This window comes from Periophthalmus magnuspinnatus, chromosome 2, assembly GCF_009829125.3.
Source record: "Periophthalmus magnuspinnatus isolate fPerMag1 chromosome 2, fPerMag1.2.pri, whole genome shotgun sequence".
Taxonomy (NCBI): Eukaryota; Metazoa; Chordata; class Actinopteri; order Gobiiformes; family Gobiidae; genus Periophthalmus; species Periophthalmus magnuspinnatus.
The window spans coordinates 12,953,332-12,966,010 of NC_047127.1; the positions used below are offsets into that span (position 1 = coordinate 12,953,332).

Here is a 12,679-nt window from a genome sequence, read left to right on the forward strand (position 1 = left end):
ATTTTTATGCTACACTTTATGTAATGTGTATGTAGATGTTGCCTTTAGTCTGTGCAGCACTTTAAGACTTTATGTTGGTAAAATGTGATATACGTAAGTAGTTGGATTAGAAATCAAATTGCATAAAGTATTGTAATCAAACTTAATATTTTAGAATCATGACAAGAAACACCCTAGACTTCCAATGTTTTATGCTGAAAATGATATCTTGTTTATTGTAATGGTGGTATCAAAACACTATTGAAATCATGGTTAATATTTTCGTATGACAGCAGCACTCCTCTACAAACCATCACAACCATTCCCCACCCCATCTCCGAGGCAAAGCGTTGGGTGAAAACTTGATTGTTTATGTGCGTCCCGAAAGCGCTGAGGCAGCAGGCTCTTTAAAAGGTACCGTCCCGCTCCTCCGTGTCAGAGTAATTGACTTCTATGGGGTCGGGGCGCTCCTGCCAGACGAATGTAGCGCTGGTGTCAAGGCTAAGAGGTTAGCTGGAATTTAGCAGTGCTGTGAAGGGCCCGTGCTGAATTTCAATGAGCTGTCAGCGAGTTGACAAAAGCTACTCCACTCCTGCTTTACATTATTTTTACATTGGGAAGGAAAACAGCTTAATACTCGAGAGAGGAGCACGACTTTGAATTTTTAGTGTCTGCCGTTGACGTTTTGATGTGTGAACCTTCTCGAGGGCTATGCTGAATGCTCTCCGTATCGGGCCAATGTTAAAGCCACAATATGGAACTTTTTTTTCTGCTAAAATAGACTCAAATGAAAGCATGGGTTTTCATTGTGGTGTGTTTATTGCACTGTGACTCTTATTTGGCCTGGAGGAGGGCGTGTTTGAAATATGGTTTTAACGTTCTGTTTCCAATGTAATCATGAGGGTGATGTTCCACGTCCAGAAAGTTACATACTGTACCTTTAATTTTGACAAGAAGTAAGTAAATTTTTGTCTTAAGGCCCACTTTTTCTTGGATTTTGACACAGCGTGGGTTCTGTGGTCCTTTTTATGCATTTATTTAACTTATTTAGTGCTATTTTAAGGTTTTATGTGTTTGCTTATGTTTGATTGACAGACAGAAGCAAAGAAATCAAATCAAATCTTGCCATTTACACCTCATTACAATAATCTTATAACTGTCCAAATCAGATAATAATTTTGAAAGTCCATGTAAGCATACTTCATACTATAGCTACTCTAATTGGGATTTTTATGACAAGAACGGCAATTGCGTTAAGTTTAAATGTTAGGATTCTGTTCAAAGATCACATTTTAAACACATCCAGAACAAACTAATACAAGATTTGCTAATTGCGTTAACTCAACTTGTGATTTCGAATGCACTGCGATTAATCTTGCAGTCCTATTGGCCCCATACTTTGGAGATCCTGCTTCTCAATAAACGCTGATTTGGTCCCTCCATGATTCATTGCGTGGGCTTAAATTTGACGGTAGACTTTGATAGATTCAGATTGGAGAGAGGCTAGCGGACGTACTGTAATTGCGCTGTGAGCCCCTGTTGTTCCGGCTGCATAAGTAATGTTCATCATTTGATCTTTGGCGTTGCATTAAGACGAGCGCCCGGGATCGGACACTTTGGGAAATCAGGCGTTTTATGAGGAAAAATCAACAGTGAGATCAGCAGCAGTTTTACATCTCATTCAAAACGCAGTGAAATCAAACCATCGCATCTGCTGTGCCATCGCTCCTCACCGCTGAGAATTACACACAGGTTTGGTCAGAGCAATCAGAGTCATACTGAAGACAGGTTTTCATGTTTTTCTAATTCTGTCTTGGTTTGGTGGGGTAGTATTTGTGGTAAATATTTATCATGGTTTTATATCAGTTTAATGGCAGTTTGTGGAAAATAGCTGGAAAGAGGTAAAACAAAAAGATCAAAAACAGAATCTTTACTTATATCAGAGGCCTGTCATGATAATTACTATATCCACTTATCGTTCAAAGTTTTTTTTGGTGAATATTTATTGTGTGTACATTTTCTTTGCACTGCTGGGAAATTTTTGGTTGTTTTTTGGCTATATAATAAGATTTAAGCCATAAAAAGTTTGAATAAAAAACTTCTATGACTCATTACAGATGCAAACGAAGCACTAAAGTGTCTTCGTCTGCTGTTTATTTATTGCAGCTCATGATTTTTAACAATATTGTAGATTTAGAATAGTTTAAATCAGATCTTTGTTTTTTGTTCGTGCCATAAAGTTTCAATATTATCGTTTATTGACTATACTGTATTTTCCAGACTATAAGTCACCGTTTTTTATAGTTTGGCTGGGGGTGCGACTTATACTCAGATGCGATTTATATGTGAAATATATGTTTTTTTTCATCATTATTATGCATTTTTTGGCTAGTGCGACTTATACTCCAGAAAATACAGTATTTACTTCATCAACATCGTCATCAACACTAAAAATACTACCCAAAATGCTGGGATAATTTACGAGCTCGAACACATTTTTCTGATAGCTTAAACCTTCATTTAACAAAATAAAGGTGTTATTATTTATTTTTATTAGTCCAATCATAACTATTGTGTAATTTATACATATATGGCCATGGTTGCTAGGTAACAGTTATGGCATTACCCCTACATATGTCATATCTGCTGCAGGAAGTAAAATGATAAACTTTACCAAAATTTGGAAAACTAGAAAAGAACTAGGCTTGTTTTGGTAAAATGATTCAAATGAGTCAAATGGGTGGTCTAATCTGTCATATACACTTTAAATGCTCTTTAAAATGGACTTCTTATTACATAACTGTCACAGCAGCAATGGCATAACTGATGTGGTGGGTTACAAATATGACGATGCATTTTATGAACTGTCAGAATATAATTAATGCAGTGGCTGTAAATGTATAAAAAGTATCTGGCAATTACAATGGGATATGACTAGGCTAGTGGAGTTGTATTGCATAATTCTGATAATGGACTTCAAATGAGACTTGAATTGAAATAGGCATTGCTGTATTAAGATGACAGCTCGGTTTAATTTTACTGTAAACCCTCATTATGTAATGACCGATGTCTATCAGATTTTCAACTTATGTATATATAGGCTGCTCTAGTCATCTTCCCAAATTATGCATACTGAAAGGATATATTAGGATAACAATGACTTAATCATGGGGAAAGCAATATCTATAGAATAAAACTTTACAATAGGGCTGGGCAATAAGGCAAAAAGATATACATATGATTTTTTCAAAAATTTCAATACAATTTTATTTGTTCAAACTAATCTTAGACTTTTAATATTTTAATGAGCATAAACTATTTTTGATTAAAAGACCCATATTTATCATTAACAATTTGAAATGATTGGATGTCAGTTTGATTTAAAATTCAGTTAACTGCACAGCCCTGCTTTAACACAAATGGTGTTTAGACAAAATACATAAAAACTAATAATGACGTTGATAGTTGATTGCTAAAGTTATTTTTATAAATGGGTATACGTACGCGTTTGGTTGCCCGCGGTGATTGAGGCGAAGCAGGAAGTGGCTGGTAAGGTCGTTGACGCGGATCCGATGGGTGCCATGTCTGCCTCAGCTGCTCCTCACAGCGCCACGAGCCTCCGCCGCCCTCATGACCCCTGCTGACCTGAAGGAAGAGAGAGGTCGAAAGGTCAAAAAGGTCAACTGTGACAATGCTGACCCCCCGCTGACAGCATTCGGGACGTCAGCAACTTTGAAATATTTGAGCTTTGGTCTCGGATGGCGTGAAAATGTGTGGTAAATTGAAAGTGTATTTCTAGGGCCTCTGCGCGCCAATGTGTCATAAATAATGGATGAAGCCGGTGGAGGCAACAGGAGATGCGCCCCTGCCAACCTCGTAAAAACCAGGCATTAGGCATTCACAGAGCAGATCGCAACCCAAAACTCACACTCACTGGCATTTGGTACCATATAAATCCCCAATCTTCGCGTGTATATTTTGCAGAGGACAGATAAATGGATAATACAGCAAATGTTCTTTTGGAAATATGCAAAAATGTGTCGTGTATTATTAAAGCTATTTTAAAAAAAAACACAGAAACAAGGGAATGAGGTGAGATTTCGTCGATTTTGTGGTTAAGTTTATGGTTTTGTGCGATACTTGAATCACAACGAAGATATTTACACGCATATTTTTGCTAATTCCTGCTGCACTGCTAAAATATTGTCCAAATATGGCAAACAAGACGATGCAAAAATACAGAGCTATTCATTTTTTGGTTAATTTCACCCCACGAGATGAAGTAAAACCTCTATATTTCAGTGGATTATTTTGGAGATAAGCTATAGCACAGCACGCCATCAATTTCGCAGACGCACTTTAACACAATCCCGATGCATTGTTAAAATACTGTCTGAATTTTGTTATCAGGCAAAAATAAATCAAAACCAAGGTATTAATTTCTGTCAGTATTGCTCGTCTATATATTGTGCATTGTATTGATTCCTTTGGAGATGAGCTACACTACAATACGTCGTGATAAGAGATTCACACTTTAGCACTGGTAAAACTATCAATGTCTGAATACTGTTATCAAGCAAAAAAGCTATTAATTTTTGTCAATATTGCTCACCCATAATATCGTGTGCAGTCTCTAGATCCTTCTGAGGTAAGCTACAGTACAGTAAGTTTGCAGGGTAGGTTGTTGGCTAGGCAGACGTGTGCAAATGTCACCGCCGTCGCAGCACTCCAGTCACTATGAATCATTTATGACCAGTTAGATTTGCGGTCTTTGTATTTTCATAAGCTCTGAATTAGCATTTAACTAAAGTCTATTCGGTTAATTTGCCTAACCCCTCTGTTCCTTACCCTCCCTCTCCTTCCTCCCCCCCCCCCCCCTCCCCTCCCCATCTTCTCTCCCTCTCTCTCTCTAATCCACATTTGAGTGAGCAGGATTGAAGCCATGCTGGTTCTGGCACCCGGCGATGCCAATGCGTGCTCCCAACCTGGACTTCCAAGATCTGCCCAAAAAGGTCAACAGCGATCCTCCTCTCTTTCTTTCTCTCCGCTTCCCGATCCCTCTTGCTCATGACACCTCGGCCCGGTACCAATGGCGCCCAAAGACACCCAAAAATGACGATGCCAAGCTATAGTCTGAAATGTGTGAATTAGGGCTGCAACATGAATCGAAATCACAATTTGGATGTACGCAATTAGCAAATCGTAAAAGCATTTAAATTATTTTTTTTACATAATTTCCTCCACAAATGAATAAATATCCTGTCTAACTCTACATACAAAAAACGCTAACCCTCTATTTGAACATGTTCTTGTCTCCTAAACTTTGAACACAATCCTATTATTAAAACATAAATCGAAAATCTAGGTATTTTTCCCCCAAATCGTTCAAACCGCAGACACCTGAAAACGATGCTATGCTATATGACCTTAACGTAATTACTTACCCTCAATATATTCCAGCATATTGCGGTCTTCAACAGTAAATTGAAATTAATGTACAAGGTTTCCAACTGCCAGTAGCGCTTTTCCATAGCATTGCCGGTAATGATAGGTTGCCCACGGCGACTCTTCCATATTAATGCTGGTTACATTACAAACAGCAGGTAGTCAACTTTCATCAATATATATTTTGCACAATTATTTTCTGGCTTAATATTTTGGGAGATTTTGCTTTCATAAAATCTCTAATCGCACTGAAATTTTTAAATATATGGTATTTTTCCCACTATTCTAAGCAGTCCATATGGCTCTGCAGGTTGCATACACTGTTGTTTGGCGAATGCTTTTAGTCTTTCTGGCTCGTAGACTTCAAACTGTGCACCTAGACATTGTTATGCATTCAAAACCCACACTAGCACATATCTTTCCGCGTTTTGACAGATGGGCAGAAATGTTGAAATGCTCTTGTTCGCTTCAATAGACCCCTTTTAAAACCTAGGATTTCAACAAAGACGTCAGGGGAGAAGTTGCGCGGTTCGCTGTCGTATTGTGCGCTTTGCCGGCAGGGAGTGGTTCATTGGTATTACAGCCACCGCAGAGCCGAGCTTTTAAAAAACACAGCAGAGCAGCTTGCAAACACGCCAAAACTAGCTAATATATAAGCAGGCGATTTACAATGCAAATGAATGACGCGCAATTAATATTTTGAACGACAGCTAGACAAAGACCCGCAACGCATTCAAGACATTTATTTTTGTGAACAGAAATATTATCAGTTCAAGAAATCTCAGTTATAAAAAGCACAGGGGCAACTTTGAACCCACAAGTATCACCTTATCCTCCCACACTTCTGCCATGTTCTGGGGCTGTGAACAGGTTAAAACACTCCACTTCCCCAAGCTGATAAATCAAGCACTAATCTCTGCTTGTAGCGTAATCATGGGGAAGATTTCAACAATGATTTTCAGGACCAAAAAAAACCCACAAAAATCCGTAGCGTCTTTGAGCTCGAGGTCTCTGATTGTAATCATAAAATAACACTGTTGACGGTTGGTTGCAGACGAGGAGCTTTTACACAAGTGACACATGAAAGGAGGAGAGGAGCCGTGCCAAACAGCTGGGAGACTGTCGGCGTAGATGCGGAATACAAAGTAGTTTTGTGTCACTAAAGCACAGCAAGGTTACTCTTTTCTTCCCCCATTATTTCCATGACAAAGCCAATGCGCGGGGCAAATCTGCGAGATTCAAAAACATGGCTCCAATAAAAGAGACGAGGAGGAGAGAGGTACGCAGATGAGTTAGAAAACCGGTCGTCAAACAAACAAATTAAACGAGGATGCTAAATCGGGTTGAACACTCGTGACAGGGCAATAACATTGATTTTGCTGTTTTGCTTAACCGAGTAACTAATCTACCATTTTCCCGCTATTCCTGCTAATTGCAAAAAGCGGGTGAAATCACTGACGAGGGAGCTGTATAATTGAAGCAGACGCGATTAGAGTGAAAGGCTATGAAATGATATCGCTTTGAATTTTGAAGTGGTTGGTTGGTTTAAAGAAGTGCCGGATTGAATTAGGTGAAAACGCACATAAACGAGGACAAATGAGCTGCTAATTGCGCGGGTCGTCTTTGCCTTAGGGGTCTCGGCGAACGCAGCACGCCCGGATGAATAAATGAAATCTAGAAAAGGTGCGCGTAGGTCATCTGCTCTCTTGTCTATCTCTGTCCCCAAGCACACGGGCTGTAGGCAGTTAAAGAACCAACAAACACCCATTTTAAAACATGCAACTCCAGCGGTTTTAGCTTAATCGACAACCGCCTTTTGAGAAAAACTTCCGAAGTCATTAAAAGTCCATTATGCACACAGCACCTGCACTTCAAACCAGGGGAGAGAACCCACGCATGGGAATGACACAACGCCGACAACGCTTTTAACGAGCGCATCTTGGTTAATTATAATGAAAAGCAATAGTAAGTAGCAAAGAATGAGATTAGAGCAGATCTGGCTGTGCTAAAATTGCTAAGACACGGCTCTCGCAGACCACCAATCGTGATGTTACGGTTAATTTAACGCGCCAAGGCATCCCATTAGATTACAATAGCACTCCACCTTCAATATAATAGGAAAGCATGGTCAAACAGCACATGGAGACAGAAATAATTATGAAAGATTGTAATTAAATTTTGGCTACCTACCACTTTGTGTAAACCAGCCGCCATGCCTTGTGCTACGGGAGCGTTTAGTGTCCATTGTACAAGAGGAGAGGGGTTAGCCGGTCCGCTGCCTCCTGTTCGCTCGGCTCAAACGCATGCGAAGAGTGGAAGACATGGGCGAGCGGCAGTGTGGAAAAGGATAGAGAGAAGGAGGAGAGAGAGAGAAGGGGAGGGAGGAGATAGAGAGAAAGGGGAGGAGGGAGAGAGTCTACCTGCCATAAGCCATCATAGCAAATCCAGCCTTGGAGACAGCGCCGAATCAACAGCTGGCCCCTGAGTGATGTCATAGTCTTATTGGCCAATCACGGAGCGGCGAAAGTCGGAGTCCGAGCGGCGGCGGTATAGTACAGTATAGATGGGCTACGGTGCGGGTGCGACTAAAGTCAACACCTAAATGGCACTCTTCATTAGCTCCTCTCGGCTCTAGGATGGGGGGAGAGAGGGAGGGAGAGAGGGAAGAAAGAAGGGGGGGAGAGAGGGACGAGGGCAGCCAGGGACATGGAAGAGATGGACTGGAAACGCAGTGGGATATGGAAGTGAATGGCAGGAGGTGCATCGGAAGTACCGGACCATTACGGGATTTAAGACTTTAATATTTTGCAGTTGTAACTATGAATGTATTGAAGTATCGCAAAATCAGATACTAATTGATACTAAAGCTAATATTGAAACTAGATACACATTTGAGCAGGTATCAATAGTGCAAGAAATCACTTTAAAAGGACAAGATTTGTTGCCTCGGATCTAGAATACGCACTTCTTCAAAACTTTATGAAGATGTGAGTGAATTGGTGAATCTGCCACTTTCAGATGGGTGTGATTGACAGGTGACTGTTAGCCAATCGGGGACATTCATGGTCGGTCCATATCAGAAATAAAAGAAAAAAATTTCACTGGGGACTGAAGGGACTGAAAAACATCGTGGATTTCTGCAAAATCAATGGGCGAAGTACTAAACTCTAAGGTGGCATATATTTGATTTTATTTGTAAATCATAGAAGACCAATGAGCTCCTTTGGTTCACATGTGTCACTGAAAAAAACTGATCTGATTGGTCGATCACGTTTGGCCGGGCTTGAGACACAACGGAGGACATGGGGAGCAGAGTGATATCAATCTGTATCAATCAGAGAGATCAGTCTGGATTTCCAGGCAACAAAATCTGAGCTTTCCTGAATAGTTTGTGTCATTTTGAGCTTTATCTGAAAAAATACAAGACCTCATGCCAAGATAAAGACAGTACTATTATTTTGTATATGAAAATTACATTCTATTTATTTTTATCTTCAGTCGAATCGAATTTGAAGTACAATACTTAACATGAACTAATAATTTTGATCTGGTTAGACTGTGGATATAAAATTTGACCATAGCACCTTGAGAATGTCCAAGAATTCTGATCTCGGAAGGTAAAATTCCATTCTAAAGTCAATTTCCATGCTATGTAATCTTAACCAATACCTGCGTTTAACTATGTCCTTTAATCGAGATATTTTTACAGCTGAGCGAAGACAGAAGGGACAATTGCAACACTCTCTAAATGGGAACACAGCAGACTCACTGAAGTCCAAATCCTTACAGGTATGCAACACTAGAATTTTGGAAGAAATCTTGCAATTTTTCAGACAAGTATTGTGATAGGATTTGCAATGCACTGTTAAAAAGTAGTAGTAGTAGTGCTCGTATTATAAGCAACTCCCGGAGGATTAACATTTGAGAAAAGACTGAAATATGAACTGACAAACTAATACAAGAATTTCAGCATTTCAGCATTATGCAAACTAAATTTTCCCACCTGTCCTTTGGGGTGAAAAATTCAAAAACAAATAAATAATTAAATAAATAGTTGAGAGGAGGGAGGGGTAGAGAGCGAGAGAGCCAGCTAGGTGCTTGAGGAGCAGGTGGAGCGCTGATGGGAGCCACTGGCCGCTGAGAGCGCAGGCTGTTTACTGGGCGAGCGGCCCGTTAAGAGCTGGCACCATCTCCACTCACAGGCTAATGCTAAGCCCACGGACTACTGCTAATGCTACCTGAAAACGCACGCTAGCAAATATAAAAGGGGAAAGAGGAAGAGGCGCGCTTACATTTGGGTGAAATGGCCAATGTTATGCTAAACTCACTGCTGTACTTCACTGGTGTCACCTTGTAAGCCATGAAGCTCTGGGATTTTAAAGCAGGACTGGACCATATTAGACTTTTTTTTTCCTCATGACTGATTAATCATGATGTTCCACTCGATTTTATTTTGTGTTAATAAAAACTAATAAAAAGGTCTTTCAATATTAATTTCCTGAATGTCTGAGAGAGGACTGTCTGCAGACCTCTCCATTACAAAAGACCCAAACAGCTGATAAGAAATTATTAATTATTTTTTTAAGTAATTTTCAAAATGGTAAATACATAGGTAAAAGAAATACTATCTCTGCCATTAAGAATGTTTCAGCCGCTTTAGAGTCCCCTCAGTTTGTGTTTAAGCAGCTCTGGGTGTTAGCTTCCACGTTAGCAGCAACAGCATCGGCCGATACCAATACCAGTACCAGATCAAATCTATTTAAAAAAGTGCACTATGTGACTTTTCACTTTTTTCTTATTTTTTGTTTTGCCAGTCCAACAGTATGCTTTGATAACATCATCACGCAAGTTACAGGTCAGATTTATACAGAGATGAGCACGCTTGCAGTAATCACGCATATTTTCCAAGGCATTTTTGAGCACTAAAAACAGTCCAAAGCAATAACTCGATGCAGTCAAGTCAGTGGCGGACCCCCCACCAGAAATGTTACATAGCGCACCTTTAAACAATCTCATCTTCCCAAACAAGATCTATGGCATCAGTTGATATTTCAGTACAGTTAATGCTCTTGTAATTTAATTAAAACATGAAGGCTAAATATAATGCCATACTGTGGAACATCGTACGCAAAGCACTAACATCTCAAATGACAGGCAGGTAGCGGACCCCATACCAGAAAAGTTACACAGTGCACCTTTAAAGCACAGATCTGGTGGGCAGTTGAGTGACAGGCTGTCCAGTCTATGCATAGCCCTGCGTCTAGACTTCTATAATGTGATTGTTTTCGTCCTTTCACTCACTCCCAACTGCAAACACGGTGGGCGGCAAAGTTCCTGCTGTCACCAAGCAACCGGCTTCAGGCTGCGACAAGCCACCCGATCCGATCCCCCCTTATAATTGTACCATCCGTTATGCCTTGTCTCTGAAGAATTATTATTATTGCACATTCTTAATCCCAAGGAAAAGGTCGAAGATTGAGCAAACAATTTATGGATAGACGATTGAATTATTTAATGAGCAAGCAGGACCAAATATGAGAGAAAGAGGATTTTTCTTTCTCAGCGACCCCTCCCTAGATGCCCCATTAATTATTTAGTCGTTGAGAGCCGCGTCTAAGGACCAAAGCGATTACAACCTCGATATCTAATATAAAGTCGTCAACTCTGAAAACAGACCTATAACCTAATGTAATGAATTGTCAACAGGCGATACAATACTGGCACCAAATATTGACATGTGGATACAGCGAGTGATAGGTTGTGTTAAAAATACCAAGCTGTTTTACCAATACTAATAGATGTATGTGGACAATGCAAGTAGGGTTGTCAAAAGTATCAAAAATCAGATTCAACTACTATTGAAACTAGATCCTCCTTTGAGCAGGTGGAGATATTTAAAAAGTCACATTCAGAGAGCAGAAATGGACCTTTCCTGAATAGCTTTAGAATGATCTTGAGAAGTATAAGACACATTGCCTCATATATGCCCATGGACCACTATGGAACCTACCTGGACGACTGAGGGATTACACAGATATATATTATCTAAAGAAAGAGAGGTGTTTTTTTGCATTATCATCGTGATATCAGAATCCATCTTGAGTATCGAGTCTATTCCGTTGTATAAAAAAAAGTTAGAAATTTTTGTATCGTGACAACACTAGCATATGGACATTACAAATAAGCGCAAGTACCCTGTAGCTATTAAGACATCAGCAGAAGGGAGAGAAAGGCAAAATTGACTCTCCGCCCACCAGTGCTGCACCGGTACAAAAACAAGCGATCATCATATACTCCGGATCACTAGTGGCAACTTTATCTACTTACAAGGCAATATATTTCTCATTAGCATGGACAATTAGAGTAGGCCGTTAGTTCCACTGTTGTAAGATCATGTTATACAATACCATATAACAAAACAAAGATGTCTTTCTACGGCTTGTAAAGGAATTCTACTGTTATTGAAAAGTTATATTGCAATTTGTGGACTGCCGAGTTCATCCGAGACACAGAATCCGGGGAAAGACAATGTAAGCAAAAATCTTGATCGATATTCACTGGGGTCCATTCCAAAACAATTGATTAACTTGAATGGCTTCTCAGGAACAGCTCTATTAAATGCTTTAGGGTCATATAAATTATTACACTACTGTATCCTTTATTCTTTGCCAATTGAAAGCTTATGTCAACCAATGCATTTGAACAATACTGAAAATATGACAATGAAAATGATTAGGCCTGTCATGACAACACATTTTTAAGCAAGATATGTTGCTACAGAGAAATTCTGCAATAAATGAGGGTAGTGACAGGCCTAAATGACTATTGCAAGAAGATACAATACAGCTATTATAGTGTAATAAATCGCAATGTAACCAGTGTGACCAGGTTTTCAATATTAAAAACTAGGACACACCTGGGTTGGGATGACTGGTATAAATAAAACTGCATCATTGTCCATTCTTGACTCACTTGTGGGTCAGTATATAATCTTAGAGACTTCTGTTGGTGCATTTTGTTTGGCCTTATGGTCATTTTTAAGCCCAGTTTTCTGTATTTTAGCTAAACAAATGACAATATATTTCTCTCTTTACTGTTGGCAGGGATCCAATTGGTCAAAAGTAGAAACATCTGACACATTTCTTGTATGAAACTGTGACAAATCAGTGGTTTTGGATAAATCTACTGGGAGAGGGGACACTGGGCTCCCAACTGGGACTGTCCTGACTAAATATGGTTGGTCTGGTCATTTAAA

General features: G+C 39.7%; 1 protein-coding gene across 8 annotated transcripts in view; it reads right to left on the reverse strand.

The window, feature by feature from the left end:
• LOC117382509 (R3H domain-containing protein 1-like) overlaps positions 1-12,679 on the reverse strand; it is an 85,841-nt gene that overhangs the window by 72,527 nt on the left and 635 nt on the right. For 3 of the 8 annotated variants that reach the window (XM_055226996.1, XM_055226997.1, XM_055226974.1), the window contains exon 2: positions 3,484-3,624. The gene's annotated coding sequence lies outside the window, so the exon portion shown is untranslated. Of the gene's footprint in view, positions 1-3,483; positions 3,625-7,614; positions 7,843-12,679 lie in introns of those variants that run through there. The other 5 variants (XM_033979717.2, XM_033979709.2, XM_033979733.2 and 2 more) reach the window with 5 other exon arrangements.